This window comes from Brachyistius frenatus, unplaced genomic scaffold (assembly GCF_029030835.1).
Source record: "Brachyistius frenatus isolate BFR_SWC_R1_liver_20210118 unplaced genomic scaffold, ASM2903083v1 Contig_33, whole genome shotgun sequence".
Classification (NCBI taxonomy): Eukaryota; Metazoa; Chordata; class Actinopteri; family Embiotocidae; genus Brachyistius; species Brachyistius frenatus.
In genome coordinates, this window is record NW_027210632.1 from 804,211 (window position 1) to 822,275 (window position 18,065).

The following is an 18,065-nucleotide window of genomic DNA, read 5'->3' on the forward strand; positions in this document are numbered from 1 at the left end:
CACGAGATAAAAGCTAAAAGCCTGTTTCGGCTTTAGTCCCTTTGCGGTATTTTGATATTAAATTCAACTGACTAAAAACTGTCAGTTTCACTCAGCTGTACAGAGCCGCTGTATTGCACTCTGGATGACATGCCTCATCTTTTTTACTTAGGTTGAAATGCTTTTTAGCTTTTGGGCAGCAACTGTTGAAATGATCACTTGAACATACACAAGCTTTTACAGGTTGTAGATTGTAGCTTCATCGTCTGCATTGTGTTAAAACGTTATACACAATATATTTTACGGCCTATTTTCCTGTGATTGAAAGGTACAGCTCTGCTACGCAGTGCTTTTCGGTGACTTTAATATCTCGTAGGCCTTCCGAACATCACACCATTTCTGACATCACCGTAATAAAAACATTGTAACGTTGAATGCGTGGGCTGCAGTCGTGCACAAACATAACCACATATACAGTTTTGCATGTGTGCTTACTGTTGAACGTGTTTATCAAAAAAGGTTATGCAAACCTCCCTCAAACGCCGCCATTGCTTGGTACTCTCTGTGTTGGGCTGCGCGGCTCCTGGGGGATGAGGCAGAGCCAGAAAGGCATTATCACCTTTCTGCCAAAGCATAGAAATTCAATGAATTATTTACGTTACGCGAGGCGGGCCCCTAGACAGCTCCGCGACCGAACAACACGGGATTCAGTTAGGGAACCTGGAGGCCAGGGGCCAGCCGGAGAACCAGGGGGAATCAGCAGGGATCCCAAGGTAACGAGCGAGGGGAAATTAAATGACAAAAAGCAGAGAGGAGGTGCAGGATCAGGGGAATGGAGCAAACGTTCAGACACAGATTTGTTGAATGTTTGCATCTCCGTGCGCGCATTTACCGCTGATATCGCATCGGATCAATTCACACAGGAGTACACGTTTACAAGACTCTCGCCACCGCTCCATGCGTGTTCCCTGTAAACATACACACCTAACACACACACGAACAGACATCTAAGAATACATTTAATAAGTTTCTGTATTCCGCACACACTCGTGCACACGCACACCCCAACATCATCAATCTCAAGCTTCAGAGCCGTTCCCCCCTTGAGTCCGTGGCTCTGTTTTTGGCTCCTTCTCTATGCAGGTAGGAGGTCTCCTGATACTCACCACTGGGTTAGCTCACGACACATTAATGCAACATACTCCCCCATTAAGAAGCATGTGTGTGCTTTTGTTCTTTCCTTCAGCACCGCAGAGTCCTCCTATAAAACTGAATCCAATCTCTCCATATAGAAAAGATTGATCACCGTTCGATCAGGGGTATCTTCTTTTTTCTTTTTGAATAAGACATCAGATGTATTGTTTGTGACCACACCGTGTTTTCATCTAAATGCAGACTGACTCAGAAGCCAGTGAAAGCCCGTTCCATGTTGCGGAACCACATCCTATATCCCTGTGGGATTTTTCAAGGAGTTTCTTTTTCTGTGCGGGGTTACGGGTTTTCCGTCTTCAAAGCTCTCACAATCAAAACAAACATCAGGAATTCAAATGGGGGCGGGTACATATTTTTTTTTTTTCCCCAACAAAACAAAATAGAGTAGCAGCATGTGAGATAACCTGTTTCAACCAGAAAGCCCTGTTTTACAAAGTCACTCTCTAAAAAACAAGGTGACCTGCGTCGTTTGCTCACAGTTTTGAAAGAAATCAAGGCATGAAAACAGCAACCGCATGTTTGCGAGAGATACACATAGAAGTCTCTGTCATGCCAAATTAATTCTTGGTAATTAAATGTAGCAAAATGAAAATTAAAAAATTGACCCGGTGCCAACTTCATCAAACGGCTAAATGAGCGACAGAGTCGTTACGCAGGAGCGTGTTCGCAACACGAGGTAACAAAAACAGTGATTCAGCAAACATTTGTGTTCATGTAACCAGTAAATGAACACCGTATAGTATCTGAACTTATTGTGAAATGAATGTAAAGAATATTTACTCGCGCATTGTGCTTAAGTACAATTGTTCATAGGGAAATATTGTGGCTTTATGTATACAGTGTGTCGTTTTTAACATCCGCAGCTTGTTACATTTCTAGCTATCACGTATAGTAAATATGCTGCATGACAAACAGTTTCAGCTATTGTGGCAGGTTGAGTTCTGCAAACCTGGAAACCTGGAATTCATGCAATGCCACCAAATTTTAAATTTGAATTATATAACGTGATTATACTTGTGATAATACTGTAGATAAGTTCCAAACTGCTAAATTAAAAATGCTGCTCATATTTTAGTGCATCAATGATAGTAACCCTTCATGTAATATAATATGGACCCTTGAATAAACTCTTTTTTTAAATCGTTTTGCAAAAAAAAAAGATGAGATTCAATTTCTTAAAAAAAATGATAAATATGAGATAAATAAATCAAATAAACCGCACGTTGTACGTAGTATGTGCTTTTATTTTGAAACTGTAAGCAAATATTCCTGATAATACTTCTGTACTTTTTTGTACTTTTTAATTAAGTATAATTTTGACTGCAGGACTTTTCTTTTAACACCATATTTTTACACTTAGTACTGGTACTTTTACTAAAGGTACTTCTTCCACCACGTAGTTCAAAGCTACTCCATATGGCTGTAGTTTTTTTTTTAAATTCCTAAACAGTACACATAAAGCAAAGACAAATTGTTTAAAATGACATCAGATTTTAAATGCCGCAGGTCTGTTCAGCATGTGTCTTTATTCATCTTGTGACAGCATTTTTTTTTAATGCAATATGTTTTATTTTTAACATCAAAAGTATATGTTAAATTCACATTCTCATTCAAGTAGACCATTCTACCACTGGATATATTTTTCTTATTTTAGTCTCAGGATGTTAAATGCAATAACTTTTTTCTGAGCAAAAAGGAGAGAAATGAAAGTAAGTTTTACTTTCCCAGATGACTGATATGAGTAAAAATACGTGCAACGATATCAATTGATATAACTTAATTTCCCTATCTGACTTGTCATATGGGGGAATATCCTTTTAATAGATCAGCTTTTCAGCAATGAGAAACACATCAAAAGGGATCTGAAGCCTGCTTTTATGTTTTTTTTGGTTGGACATGTTTAAATACAACCTAACTAATTCCCACAGTGAAACTCTCTTTTCACTACGCAGCCTCCACGGGAAGGTCATTGCGGAGGGAAGCATTATTGCAAGGCAGGTGTTTGCAAACCTGGACACCTGAACCCCAGAACACTCGATTTAAAGCTGGCTCTGCTGCTCACTGTCCGACTGTGTGTATGTGTGTGAGTTTTTTTTTTTTTTTGTGTGTGTGTCTTTTTCCTCACCTTCAGAGTAAAAGAGGGTTCAGAGGAAATGGGGCCGGTGAGTAGTAAAGAGTACTGTACAAGCTCGGCACTTTGTTCTCCACAGCTGAGACTCCATCCTGCTTTCACTCGACTATTCCCAGATCAGATTCCTCGCTGCACTTTACTGTCCAACTAAGAACACAGAGAAACTTTTCCTCGCTTATAACTTTCTTTCCAACTTAATGGCATAATATTTGAGTTTCTTTGTAATGTGAAAATCTCATAATTACATAGACCAATTAGTAAAAATGCAGCTTTCATGTTCTGGTGAGGACAAATTAAGCGAAGTCTTCAGAAGAGGAACCATCAAACAGAAGATTCTCAGATCTTCATCTGATTTTCTCAAACTGACATCATGGACTCAAATTATAGTGTTTTAGCAAATCATAACTTCTTATGGTGTCGTCATTATTATTACTTTTCCTCGTGTATCTTTTTAAATAGATAGGTCTAACACAGAAACAGTATTTTTGCTTGGCTGTACTGGTAACCTTTTGTTTACAATTTAAAATATTTTTTTTGTTTAGGAATCTAGAGATTTAATTATGAATATAATGTGGCCGTTTGAGAATTAAGTTTACAGTTTTTCAGTTCCAGTCAGGATCAGCTGGTGTTGAAAGTCATCAGATAAAATCATGTAGTGTCTGATATGGAATCACCCTAACGTTACATCCTCAGATCCAGTTGCTGTCTTACACGTACCTTTTGTCGGTCGAGGGAGACACAGTCAGGCTCTGCAGTCTGACATACCTCAACATCCAAGATCCAGCAAGTCTCTGAGCTTTTTTTTTCCACCCTTTTTTCAAACTGCCTTACATGTAAAGAGTACAAGCTGTCAGTTGGCCATTCATGTTTGTTTTGGTACTGGAGTATGTGAGATTGAAGGTTCTCACAGGATCTGTGTGTTGGGCTACCGCCAGAACTTCCAGGTGGTACTAATGAGTTGTTTCAGTGTGTTTTCTAGTCTGTTTACTCTTAATGTGACTGTCAAGGCCTGAAAATGTGTCCAACACAGTGGCTGGTTGAAACGGTCTCACGAGGCCTGTCCGGTCTTTGTTGGGCTCAGTTAGTCTTCCGTGAAACTAATATTTCATAACACATGACAAAAGATTTGATAAACAGAATACATACACATTAGGTTGACTTCCACAAGAAGCATAGACTTATATACACTTTTATACACACCAGATTTGAATACATTGGAGTGAAAAATGTGACTCTTACACACACAAGGCTTTTTTTTTCTTTTTTTTTCAAAATGTTTGAATGAATCATTTTTCTATTAATTCTTGTCCCTGCACTGTTCGCTAGTACAAACAAAATAGGGATGAGTCACTATATAGTTATTTACTACATTTTAACAAAGATATCTCTTCAGTTAATGATAAACCCATACTGTTATGAGAAATACTGTATCACTTCTAGTAAGACTTCATATTCATATACCTTCTTACTTAGCATTCATAATCAGTATACCGACGACTGAGGGTTTATATTACAATGTGGCTGTGACCACGTTTTTAAGACATGTTTAAAGTATGTGTTCTCAGTACAAATACTCCTCCTTTATACTGCATGCAAGTCCATGTGCTCATGAAAGCAATGAGATGAAACTAAAGGACCATAAAAAAAAATAAAAAAAATCCTTGAGTTATAAGTTATATCACTGTTAACGCGGTGAAGACTGATGATGCATGTTCCAGGTCTCTTTTTAAACACAATAAGATATATATTTTTTTTAAACCTGCCTGTTTACAGATTATTAATAAATAATACAAAATAGAGCTCTGAAATATTTATTCATGTGTGTGAATGCATGTCATATATGTAATTAATACGTTCGACTGTTTTATGAATCATTAATTATCTGTCAATACAACAGTTTAGGATGCTACATTGTTGGTTTTGTTTCATTCTCGATCCTTTCCGAAATTCTTTTTGTGTCTCGAACAACAACAGCAAGACGTTGCAGTTAAAGACAGATACCTTTATTTTGTTGGGCAGCAGCCTAAATTAGTCAAATTTGTACTGCAACCTCTTCATCACATAATCTACCCAGATGTTGTAAGTAGATTGATCCCCGTGGGCCCAGACTGAAAAGGAATTACTGTCATTTGATTATTATTAATACGGAGGTTGAGTCATCACATAAAATTACTTGCTTTTAATGTCGCACTACTGCAAAACTGTTTACGTGCAACGAGCTCAGTAACACGTCACTTTCTCTGTGAATGCGTGTATCAAGTACAGCTCTCACAGTGTTACATTCACATCAACAGAAATATATTTACAGAAGCTACTTTACAGGATTGACTAAAATTATCAAAAGTAAATGTATAAATGACTTGATTGTCCTGGAATTTGCGACATGGCAAATCAAACATGAACCTATTTTTTTTTTTTTTTTTTTTTTGCCGCTTTGTTTACCACACTGTAGTTTATATTTTTGGTGATCTCACACTGAAATCTGTGTCTGGCCTCTAAAACTGGGGCTGGTGAGCGGGGAGAAGGAGCAAGTAGTACAAGCTAGGCATTTTGTTCACTACAGCTGAGTCTCCGTCCTGCTTTCAGGCTATTCCCAGGCCAGGCCTGCCTACTGCGCTGCTCTCCCCTGCTTGCCTATGATTTGTGGAGCCCACTGGGGGAAGAAGCCAGCTCTCCCATAGGTTAAAACCTGCAAACAATGAGACCTGTGCTTGTGACGGATGGCCTACATCCCTCCCCATTTGTCTGCGCTTTATCCCCATCTCCGAATCAATTGTTAAACCCCAAAGTTTGCTTAACATGCACTCCCTGCTATAAAAAAAAAAAGAAAAAAAAGAAAAAGTGTGTGGGAAGGTGCAGAAAATATAGGAGAGAGAGTGAGAAAGGGGAAGAGAAAGAGATCAAAGTTGTCCCAAAGTAGAGAAGTGGATGAGAGGGACTTTCAGTATGACTTTCAGGGTCCTAATTAGGGACAGGACAACGAGCTACCTCGCTCTGTGACATTTAGCTGGACATACTTGATAAATGTCACACTGCTGGATACGGGCACGACAAATGGATGCATCAACAACGGCTTAATAACCTTTACTGATAGTCCTGCCAGGAATTCAAATTCTTTATCTGCTCTCCCTTGCATCCCTAAAACACTGGGCCCTAATAATCAACATTGTGTGTGCAGTATGGGGGCGGATGCGCTTGCCCGTGTGTATTTGCTAGCGTGCGTTAAAGCCAAATTAAGTGTACTGGGAGGCTGCCGGCATGTACTCTCGCACTGCATCAGTGTGCATGGGCTACGTGTGCATGCGCGCCGCTGTGTGTGAGTGCCAAATTATCTTGGCCACGTATCTTGGCCAGGATAGAGGCAGCGAGAGGGAGACCTTTGTAACTAATCAGAGAAAATGGAGAGCTGTAGACCTCCCTTGTATCTTTCTAAGCTTGTATCTCTGCAAGACGCGGAGAAGCCAACTGAATTAATCAGCTCCCAAGACAGTAACAGTTGGAAAAGAAGAACCAGAAGATTGTTCCATTTCTCGATAATAAGATCATTCAGGAAATAAATGTCATGTATGTCATGTGTATCAAACTCATAACAAAATAATTGAAACATTGCTTAAATGGGGCAAACAATGCTATTTGGGACTGACAGAATCTTACATTTAAAAAAAAAAAAAAAAAGCCAAATTCTCAGCGGTGTTTTAAGACTAATTACGAATGAGTCACTCAGAGTTTGCTTCATTTTTAATGAAGAACACCATCAAACTTCAGCTCTGGCTTGCCACTTTTTACTGGTTCCGTTTTGGTCCCATTTGGATCTTGTAATTGTCCTCTGATTGGAAGTGACATCCTGACAAGTAACGGGGAGATTTGATAAGCTTTGAGTGTTTACGCGAAGCCAGGGCCAGTTGTGAGCCAACTGAAAGATACATGACATATTTAGAGCAAAACACAAATAAGGTGCCATCGGTCTTTTAGGTCCATTGTTTCCTTTTGCACTGCAAACTTCCAGCTTTAACACAATGAAGCACTTTCTGATGTCTTTTCTTCACTTTGTGATTCTTTTGCTTAGGCCAGTGATTATTTTTTAAAAGAACAAACCCCAAATGGTCGCGCAAAGGCTTCTCTTCTTTTGAAGTGTGTCTTTGATATGGAGAATATGTACGTAGATTTAAATTTATGGTTTGCTCTGCATATAAAATAAAAAAATAAAAAAAACATTTATCTGATTAAATTAACTGTCTAAATATACACTCCTTGGTTTGTTTCGGAGATTCTTTTATCTGTGAAGTGCACTGTGCTCTCCCTGGACCCCGGGCCCCTGAGTGATTAAGCCTGGTGTGTGTGTGTGTGTGTGTGTGTGTGTGTGTGTGTGTGTGTGTGTGTGTGTGTGTGTGTGTGTGTGTGTGTGTGTGTGTGTGTGTGTGTGTGTGTGTGTGTTACCTCACTTTACAGCACGTGTAAACATTATTTACAGTATGTGCATTCACATGTACTGGATTGCTCGTGTGTACACATGCATGTGTGTAGCATGTTTGAAATCATGCGGCCTTAGCTGCTGCGTGGTGGCTAATTGCCTCTCCTGAGGAATGATTAGGTGACAAAAGCAAACGTAATGGTGCCTCGGGTCGCAGAAAGAGATATATATGTTACGTCTTGTGTGTGTGGTTCAGCGCGCAGCGCCATTTGTCTGCCGGTGGTAAGGATCGGAGCAGAGGACGTAGCAAGGGCCGTACATTTGGAGGCCAGAACCCGGAGAAACAAAGCTGGTGCAACAATTAATTACGTCTAATTAGATGTATCCGTTATATTTACTGGGCCAACAATAAATCAAATGGTCAAGCTATTTTTGTCCTAAAAGACTTGTAACTAACACCCAGCCAGCGTGTACATATGTGTGTGTGTGAAAATGCTGATGAGTGTATGTTTGTGTTTATGAGCGGTGTTTTTGTACTTGTGTGTGTGTGTGTGTGTGTGTGTGTGTGTGTGTGTGTGTGTGTGTGTGTGTGTGTGTGTGTGTGTGTGTGTGTGTGTGTGTGTGTGTGTGTGTGTGTGTGTAAACTGCTATTTACTGTTTGCTTTCCAGGTGTTCGGCGCTGGGTCGCCGCAGACTCCCTCCTCTTAGATTAATAATCCATTAGTAATCCATTTCACTAATGAGGACTCAGTGGAGAGTCGGGACCGAAGGGGACACGGAGACGGTCAAGGGAAGCCAAGTGCATAATTAATGTCTCAGCCAATCAGATGCGCTATTACAGTCTCTCCTGAAGAGAGATGTCACCTGTCCAGTAAAACTTGTTTAGAACCTTTCTGATTAAGAAAATATTAGTTTATGAGATAAAGTGTACTAGTTACTAGAAAAGCTCAAGTAGTCAGTAGAGGCACAACATTTCAAACCCAAACGATTTATTTTTATGCTGAAATTTGAATTCTCCTTACTTTATGTGTCACGTAAACTGACATGACACTGCAGCCATTACAGTGTTTACCATTTTACAAAAGAGAACAAAACAGTTTTTGACTGACTGACGTACAGCTTATAGTATGATGTCCAAAATGTCAGCTGATGCTGTGTACTCCTAATTGGAGAATGTCATAGTCCTGCATAGCCATTTTCAGTAAGTACACATACAATTTGGGTGGATGCAAGGAAGCTTGTATTTGACTCTGAAAGAAGGATAAAACCTTGGTCATACATGAGGACGGCTACAGACCGCACATGCATTTCCACGCAACACTAGCATTGGCAGGATTATATTTTAGAGTACGCACAACAGCCGCTCGCCCACTTATACGCTACCTTTACTGCTGAGGTTCCCACGCATGCACAAATGTTTACTGTCACGCAAGTGAGACTGGAGATTCAACCATGGTTTTTTTGTTTTTTTTGCACTAACTGATTGTCACGCCTCCATAAAATTCTATCTTGGCCTATGTGCGCAATAACGTTAGTGAGTGACAGGATCCGAGACCCTGGATGGTATAGACGGTCACGCTTTTTCGGTGGCTGGCAGGATGTCTGCAGAATGCTGTGTGCAGACAGATGACGTAATTACGTCCCTGAATTCCTCCTGGCTGGTGCCACTTCAATGACCATTTCAACATGTACCGGGTCCTTTATATGTCTTACACACCAAAAGTTGGATTCGTCCTTCATTATATAGATAACCTTCGGAATCTCTCAACAGTGCAGCGTCCTATAAGCTCGGTACTCCGTTTGTTACACTGTGATTCATATAATGACAAGGAGTAACTAGTGTGTGGCGCCCCGGTGGAGTCACATCCTCAAATTCCCCAACAACACGCACAGAAAAAGTCTAATAACTTTAGAATTGCCGCAGTATTATAAACTGTAAGATTATGATAAATACTATTTGTTGTGCCTACCTACGCAGAGACACACAAAAGCTGTTACAGGGTCTGGCACATTGAAATGAGCTGGTAAACACAGAAATGTCCTCACAGCCACCGCCAATCCGGCACGACTACACCAATCTAGATCCTGTGTTTCAAGCCTAAACAGAAGATTTCCCCAGTGCTTCACCTGGCTTCCCCACGGATCCTCTGTCTCCTGTTTAGCAGTCACAACATGATGGAGCATGACAAAAGAGGCCGTTAAAAATTGAACGCAGTAAGTAGGAAAATGTGGTAGGCGGGCCCATTGTTACCTCCACCCACATGCCCGGGTGAAACCTGACACCCTCTTCTCCTCTTACTCCCTGTACAGCTCCTCTCTCCTTTTCTCCTCGCCCTCCCTGGGGGGAGCCCTGTATTCCATTCATTCGATTGCCCTCCATGATGGATGTGCAGTGTGAGGAATGGGCTGTCCCGGGGGCCAAGGCGTCGTTTCTGGGTTAAACAGCATCCTATATCAAACCCATCTATACCTTCACAAGCAGGAAGCCTGTTTACTGGTGCGGGAAAGTACCGCAATCCATTTCTTGTCAGGGTGTCTCATGGATGCAAAAAAAAAACTTGGACAGCCGCAGCTTTGGGAAGTGTTGTAAGATGAAGCTGGTGATAAATATGAACTATGGTTTGGGGAGCTTTGAAGCAACAGTCAAGTTACATCCCTGCGAAGGTTTAATTAACATCAAATTAAAATGAAAAAAGTCAAGAGCTAATATCATTGAGTGTTCACCATCTAATGTTGCAATTATAATCTTTTTAATTTCAGTGTTGTATGAATTAATTTAGAGCATTGAATCTGGCAATTGATGGACCATACCAGTATTTTGTTCTCTATTTCAAATCATGTAAATTGCATTTTTGCAGATGATTTTTAAGGGCATGCTATTCGCTGCATGTGGCCTTTCTATGTTTTGATTCATTTCACATTTGTTTGCATCTGTTACCTTTTGGACACGTACTCTAAAAGGTGGGTTTTCTCTAACATTCGCTGCAGGTTGTTTTCTTTGAATTTATCCCACAGGGTCAGACTGTCAACACCGAGTTCGACTGTGTTCTGAGGCATCTAACGGAAAATATTTGGTGGAAGCAACCTGAACTGTGGCGTGATGGCATTTTGGTTCTCCAACATGACAACACGCCTGCTCACAGTGCGTTTAAAATACACAAGTTTCTCGCCTGCAACGACATAATTATCGCTCTTCACCACCTCTCCTCACCGGATTTGGCTCCCTTTTGTCTGACTTTTTTCTGTTCTCCAAAAATTTGGAACAAACGTTGATGTGCGCTTTCTGATCAAGTTTCAGGTGCGTGGCAAAATCACAGATATTCTGGACAAGCGGTCATAAAAAAAACTTGTATAACTCAGGTTTTAATGTTGATTAAGCGACGAAACTTAAAATATTTTCTCACAAAGGCAACGGGAGCAGCCTCAAACTGTAAGGATAAAAAGTGTACGAACAAAATAATACAGGTATCAATTCCAACACATTGTGATCGGCCACTATGACGATTAATTGTAAAACTATCCGGTGTGCAGGAGATCTGAACTAATTACTGCTTTTACAACATTATGAATAGTGGTCATTGCCGTGGAATATGCTCATTGTTTACAAATATGGTGTTTTTACAATATGCTGTATTTCAAACCTGGTCTGATATCACAGATCTAAGATGCAGTCAAAGTGATCACAAGCAGCAGATAGTAATCTACACAGTAAGACTGTTCTACTTCTAGTTCTAGACTCAGTCCCGGTAGACCGCAAGCTAAAGGAGAAAGCGTTGTTATCATGAAACGCCTCATGAGTTTCCATTTAAATTATTATTATAAGACGTTTGAAACTTGCTTGAGTCTGACAACTTTTCAAATCAGCCTGCACATAAACCGCATTACCAGGCTACGTTAATACAACTTTGACAAATATCAAGACAGACCTGGCCGTCACTGTGATGGATTACACAACTTAAGCAGATTTCAACTGTCACCTTCTTGATTTTCATATTGTACAAAACTAAATGGAACCCAACTGCTTCCTGGAACAATGGTTGAAAAAAAACATTGTGCATCCAAAAATCTAAACCACAAAAGCAAAGAGGGAAGTAAAAGTGCACGTTATTTATTCAGTGCAGATATTTTATTATTATGCCAGTATTGTCTGTGGTTGTTGTCACCTTCCAAGTCAAATGTTTTATGTCTGCCAATGCAAATTAGCTTCTTTTAAGTATTTTCTAAGATCTAATTAGAATTTCTCACTCTACAATAGAGACCTGCCTTATTCTTTCTTATTTATAGACACACACACACACGATTCTGAAACCAGATTTAAAAGTTGCTTTATGTTGGAAGAAGTTTAAATTATATCTTCTGCAGTGGCATATCTGAGATTGATAAAGCACTCAAATAGAGCGCTACAGCAGCTAATATTTAGTTGTGTCACACTTGCAGTGTTCTAATTTATGGGCTATCTGTAATTCCACAAGCTGCCATGTCACTGAAAAATAATAAAATAGTGAGTATTCTGTTGGTGGCTCCTACATTTGAAACCCTGCTAATTAAATGAGAGAAGAATTCAGTCCCTGCCTTGATGCCCAGCGGCTCTGCGCTGTGAACTCTATTATTAACACATTTTTTTTCAATAACTTATGTAAACCGAAATGGAAATCAAGTCATGCATTGTTATGCAAGTATGTTATTTTTTAAAAAAAAGATCTAATCAAACCTTTTGATATCCCGCAGCAGCCTGGGAAATACACTTCTTTCAAGGCCCTCTCAACAATGGCAGCCCAGGGATTCACTTTATTTCAAAAAGGTAGCGTATGATACTATTTGGATACTTTAGATAATTCAGTTCACAGTGCTGCCTGTATATATCGCCTCCCCTTTGACTGCGTCGGCTGCTGAGGGAGTGCACTCACTGTTCTCTGTGTATGCGTGTATTTGCCGAGAAGTCACATGTGCATGTATGTACTTGCATGTTTCCTAGAGATAAGGCTGCGGTGCCTGGCCCTCTGCAGCCTTCGCCCCAGGCAAACAGTGATTAGAGGAATCTCTCATTCTCTGCGAGGCACCCCTCTGCAGTCACAGCTAGCAGCGTGACGACCTTAATGTTCACGCCGAGGCACTAAGGACCTGTGGTTGGCGATTTTATCTGGCTTGAAAATGGGATTTTAAACAACTTGCTGCTTGAAAATAGATTATGGACATAAACTTGCTTTTAAGGCATTGTTTCTTTTGGGGGCGATCCTCATACTGAACGGTAATCAAAAGCTTTGCAGGTTAGCTTCATAAATAGCCTCGATACTACTTTTCTCCTTTTGGTGTCTTGAATTTACGTCGGGGCTGCTTCTTTTCACCCCATCAACCGAGGGGAGGAACCTGAGAAGTTAAGATGATATTCCACTCCACATTGCGCGTTAAATCCAAACTAATGCGGTGTGGGCTCACCTGCGCGCTGTGGGAAGATCAGGAGTCAATTAGTGAGATTGGTGGGCAGTCGCAGCCAAGTGGTCTGAGCCGGCGACAGTTTGCGGTGGTCCGGCGCATCGCGGGAGCCAGGTGAGGAGCAGGGGAGCCTAAATGAAATGCTAATACAGGCCACAAAAGTCAGGGCTCTCTAATTGGAACACAGCTGCTGCAGGGACCGAGTATCCTGTGAAGCGCCGCAGAAGCAGAGAAAAGCAGTGGGTCACCGTGATCAGGTCAGGTTCCCTCTCTGTGTGTGCAGCTCAAAATACTTGGCCTAAAATGGCTGGTGGAAACCTCAGGAAGGGAAACACTGGGCCAAGAAACTTCCAGTGAACGCTGCTTGGCATTAAGTTTGTTACAAATTGAACAGTTAAAGTACTTTCAGCAAAGAGAAGTGACATTCCTAAAATGTCAAACTATTAAGTGCTGCACTAATCAGTTTTTTTTTTTTAAATGTATTTTTTGTTTAATTTGCGCTTGATGATAACGATGTCATGTTTATTGCAGTTTTTTTTTCCTTGTGGACCAATTTAAAAAAAAAATTTTTTTTAAATCATCGACAGAGCCAAATTAGCGGTTTTCCTTAAACTAAGCTAAAAGTTTCCTGGTGATGGATTTCTAGTCGAGAGACATGAAAATCTTCTCATGTAACTCTGCAAGAAAATAAATATGCATATTACCCATATGCCAAAACATACTTCAGCTAAATACTGTATTTTTTCAGTCTCTAGTCATTTGATCCAGAAATATATATATATATATATAATATTATTAGCACCAATTCAGGAGATATTGCAACATAACCTTTGAAGTAATTTGGCTCATGAGGATGTGGCTTCACAAATTTCAAGAGTTATACAAAAGAACATAAAAACGCATCCTCCTTTCAGGTTATGACTTTGCAGCATGTACTCCAATCTGTATTATTTTTCACACTGCGGAGATATTCATGGCGGAGGGGATGAATCACAAGCTGAGCGTGAGCATTTTGACAGCTTCTTTTCACTTTTCTTAGATTGTAAGCTTGTTTTTCATACAAACGCCAATATCAATGCAGCATTGCATGACCTAAGTTCAGGTGAACACGTTAATAGCTGAAAAAGGAGTGTGCACTGTTTCAGCTTTTAAACAGGAAGACATGAGTCAAACCGAGATGGGACAAAAAAACATAGTAGGAGGGACAGAGAAATAGAGAGAAGTAGAAAATTTGTCAGTCGTCTCTCACTGTATTTAAAGTCCACCAGACTGTCCACCAGCTGTCTTCTTCATGTTTCAAGGCCTCCTACCTTCTCTTCAAATAGGAATGGCATTTGCCTTAGAATAATGCATGAGTTCATCGTGGGCGATGAACAGGAGGCTCCTGCCTTAGAAGTCTTCCTGCCTTAGAGACGGCAAGGCGATTGACATGAACCACCCAAGAGTGAACCTCAGGTGGCGATGTGTTAGTGGAGCCTTTTAAGCCGCTGCCTGTAATAATGAGGCCATCTCCCACAGTCACATTAGCTTAGCCGAGAACAGGAAAAATTCTGGGTTTTTTTAGGTTATTTGTTCTGGTAGAAATTAATAATGTGCTCCCGTTTTTGATGACACCAAATGCATGCCTGCTTTTCCTCAGAGGTATCATGACTGCCTTATGAAGCCTGGAGTGAGACTAATGTGGAAACACCAGTACGCCTACAAGACTCACAGTTGTCTTCAGCTTTGAGCTGTTCCTACAGATTCAAATTCGGAGTCTTCTGAGGGGGAGAATTGCTGATCGCTTTTACAGAAATCATGCCTGAAATTTTTACACAAAAATGCCCCTTTGATAAAAAGAAAAGCTAAATCTCGACAGATTGTGGAGAACTGTAGCGTGTTTCAGGGAAAAGCTGTCATGCTTCTTGCTCATGTTCTCTATCTTCGGTTTACAGCATGAGCCGTCCTATAGAAACTGTCCCTCGCTGTCATTTTTTCCCTCAACTCAATAATTGCAGTGTCTCCTCCGCTGTCGGCGTTTATCAGCCACTTTACAGCCCCGAGACGTACCCCGCTTGGACACCTCTGGACGTGGGACACAAAAACATGTGGAGGGGCTGACAGATTGAAAACTGATTCTTTACAACTGAGGTCAGAGGACTGTATCCAAACCTTCTGGCAGAGTACACTAATATCCCCATGCTGAGCAGTGTGGTGCTATTGAGCGCGACCATGCGCATCGGTCTCACTCCGCTGCACTCAATGAGCCAAACCCATGGAACTGATGGGCAATGGGAGGGAAATAGGAGAGAGGGAAAGAGTGTGAATGATGTGCTGCTCCCGCTAATGCACATTATTCCATCACGTAAACATCAAGATTCTTTGAAATAGAAGCCAGGACAGAGTTGGCTTTGTTGGCCAATTCGCAGTGCTGGATGGGAAATGTGAAAAGTGTTGCCATCGAGCTAAAAGAAAACTCCTCTATTGTCTGTCGACTGGAGGCACCTTCTACCTGCAAGTAGTTCATTATAACAGACCATTACTACACTCCTCTCCCCGGCCACACAAGCCTCCTGACTTTTTCTAAAGGTACTGTCTGCCCCCACGTCCAGCTTTGAAAACCATAAAACTCTGGTGTGTTGTATCATAAGCCTCCAGTGACATTTGATGGACTGTTGGATTAAAGTGTCTGGAGGGAGAAAATAGCAACGGCAGGAGTGGGAAGTCAGTGTACCTAGTCCTGATGCAATGTTCTCTTCCCTGCCACATTATCTAGTCAGCTTGACTTACATGCAGCAAAAATGCAGCGCTGCAGCTTTCATTAGTGCACTGAGCAAAGATTATGGCTCAGTGCATAGCCATGAATTATGCAAGGGTTATGGACTGCGGCGCGCAGCCCCCTCCTCAATTTTCCTGTTCATTCTAACATGAGGAACACACCCACAGAGTATTGCTCGGGCACGATGAATGAACAAGCATTCAAATTAGCCAAACAGGCTGCCGCACAAATACACTCTTCAAAAGTGCAACCAAAACAGTCATTGGTTCGCTCCTCCAGGCCTTTCCCGCCGCTGCAGGGACTCCCCAGTCATAGCTTTTTAACTCTTACTCCTGATTTACCTTCTGCCATATTTGATGACGTAAACCTTCATCCCTTGAGTCTTCTGTTGAGCTTTTGTGTAAACAGAGGGCAGCACACCAGTGCTGGTGCTGGTACTGCAGTGGTAGGGGAAGATTAGAGCAGGCCACGTGGCTTCACTATAGTTTGCTTGCTTTAATTTGAGCACCAATTTTTCACCAGTTGGCTGATACATGTGCTTGACATTAAATAGGTAAATGGCAATATTAAAATATGTATTTGTGTGGTAATGTAGATGTCCAGCAGTTTGATTTATTTTCCACTTCAGGTTGTTGAGACAGAGAAAATTGTACTGCAGCCCTGAAGGACACACCATATCTCTGCAGCAGTGCCTACCAAACTGTTGTCCAACTGGTGGCACACAAGAGCCAAGAGTCTTGCTGGAAGGTTTTACAATTACATTCCAACTGACCCAATTTAATTTCCATCTAATTTAATGTTCTAACACACACATTACATATACACATCACATTACGATGGTGTAAAAATGTGTTGTTCATTATTTCAACATTTTTGAATTAAAATCTGCTTGTGCCGAGCGTAATATTAGCCTTATGTTAATGTTAGCTCAACGCATTTGGATTCTCACTCAATTGTTCATTTTAGGAAGAGGAATGAGTTGAACTTTGAAACGGCTACAACGTTAAAAAAAAACAAAAAAAAAAAACAGTTGAGAGTTAAACTACAACACCGGTCCATACAGGTCAGATTCATTTTTCAATACTGAGAGGGAGTAAATCCGCAGTTAAGCTACAGAGTGGTGCCTTTTCTAGCAAGAGACGCCGATGTATTCTTTGATTTTTAAACTGCAGCCTTGTGTTGTTTGTTTAGGCTTTCTGAGGCCATTGCGTGGTTAAATCAGTCAATTTTATTCTATTGGGGAAAAAAATGATTGGTACATCATAGTAGGCTAGATGGTCTATAAAATATTTTTAACAAAACGTAAAAGATGACATGCTTGTCCTTTCAACCACATAAAGAGATCAGATCGATCATGCGGTGGTCATTTAAACGAGTGGCCTCTCTGATTAATGCCCCGGGCACCATTATCCACCACTAACAGACTAAACTGAATGAAACGATAATCCATAAGAGGTGCACAAACACCTGCGTGAGCATATTAACTTTTCAGGTTAATAGACGCTGCGGATAATCGGGATGTTTGGAAACTGTGGTAACCACAGGTTTCACGGCTAAACCTAAATGCTAACCAGCCACTGCAATTACTGTATGCAGGGACTGATTGCTAATGGCTGCACCGAAGCTTTTGCTAAAATGTGTTGTGCTCACCCCGTCTCCTCCTGGTGCACAAAGGGCTGCTGAAGAAGCGGGTGTTACGGTGAGACCGGAGGTGGATGTGCTCGACCTGCACGGTGCACTGCTGCCGAGGTCATCGATTGAGATCGTGGGGAGGCCACGGTGGCCAGGGGGGGCCGATGAAGAAGAGAGGGTTTGAGAATAGGTTGGAGCCAAGAGTGTGCTCTGGTGAAGTTCTGACATCTGCTTTGAAAACATAGTAAATGTGTTGTAGTTACAGTTGAATCAGTGTATTACACAAGGCTCATGAACTGTGCTGTTTGCAATTTTTGTTTACTCATTGTTTGATATTTACATGTTATTATTAACATATTTCTGCGTGCGTAACTGTTACATGGTGTGTGCTCATTTCGCATTGCTTTAGTGAGAAACATTAAAAGGTTTGTCCTTCTCATTCTTAAGCAGATAAACAGCTATGGCTGACCCTCAGTAGCTAAGCTTTACTGCTACTGTTTATATTTAAT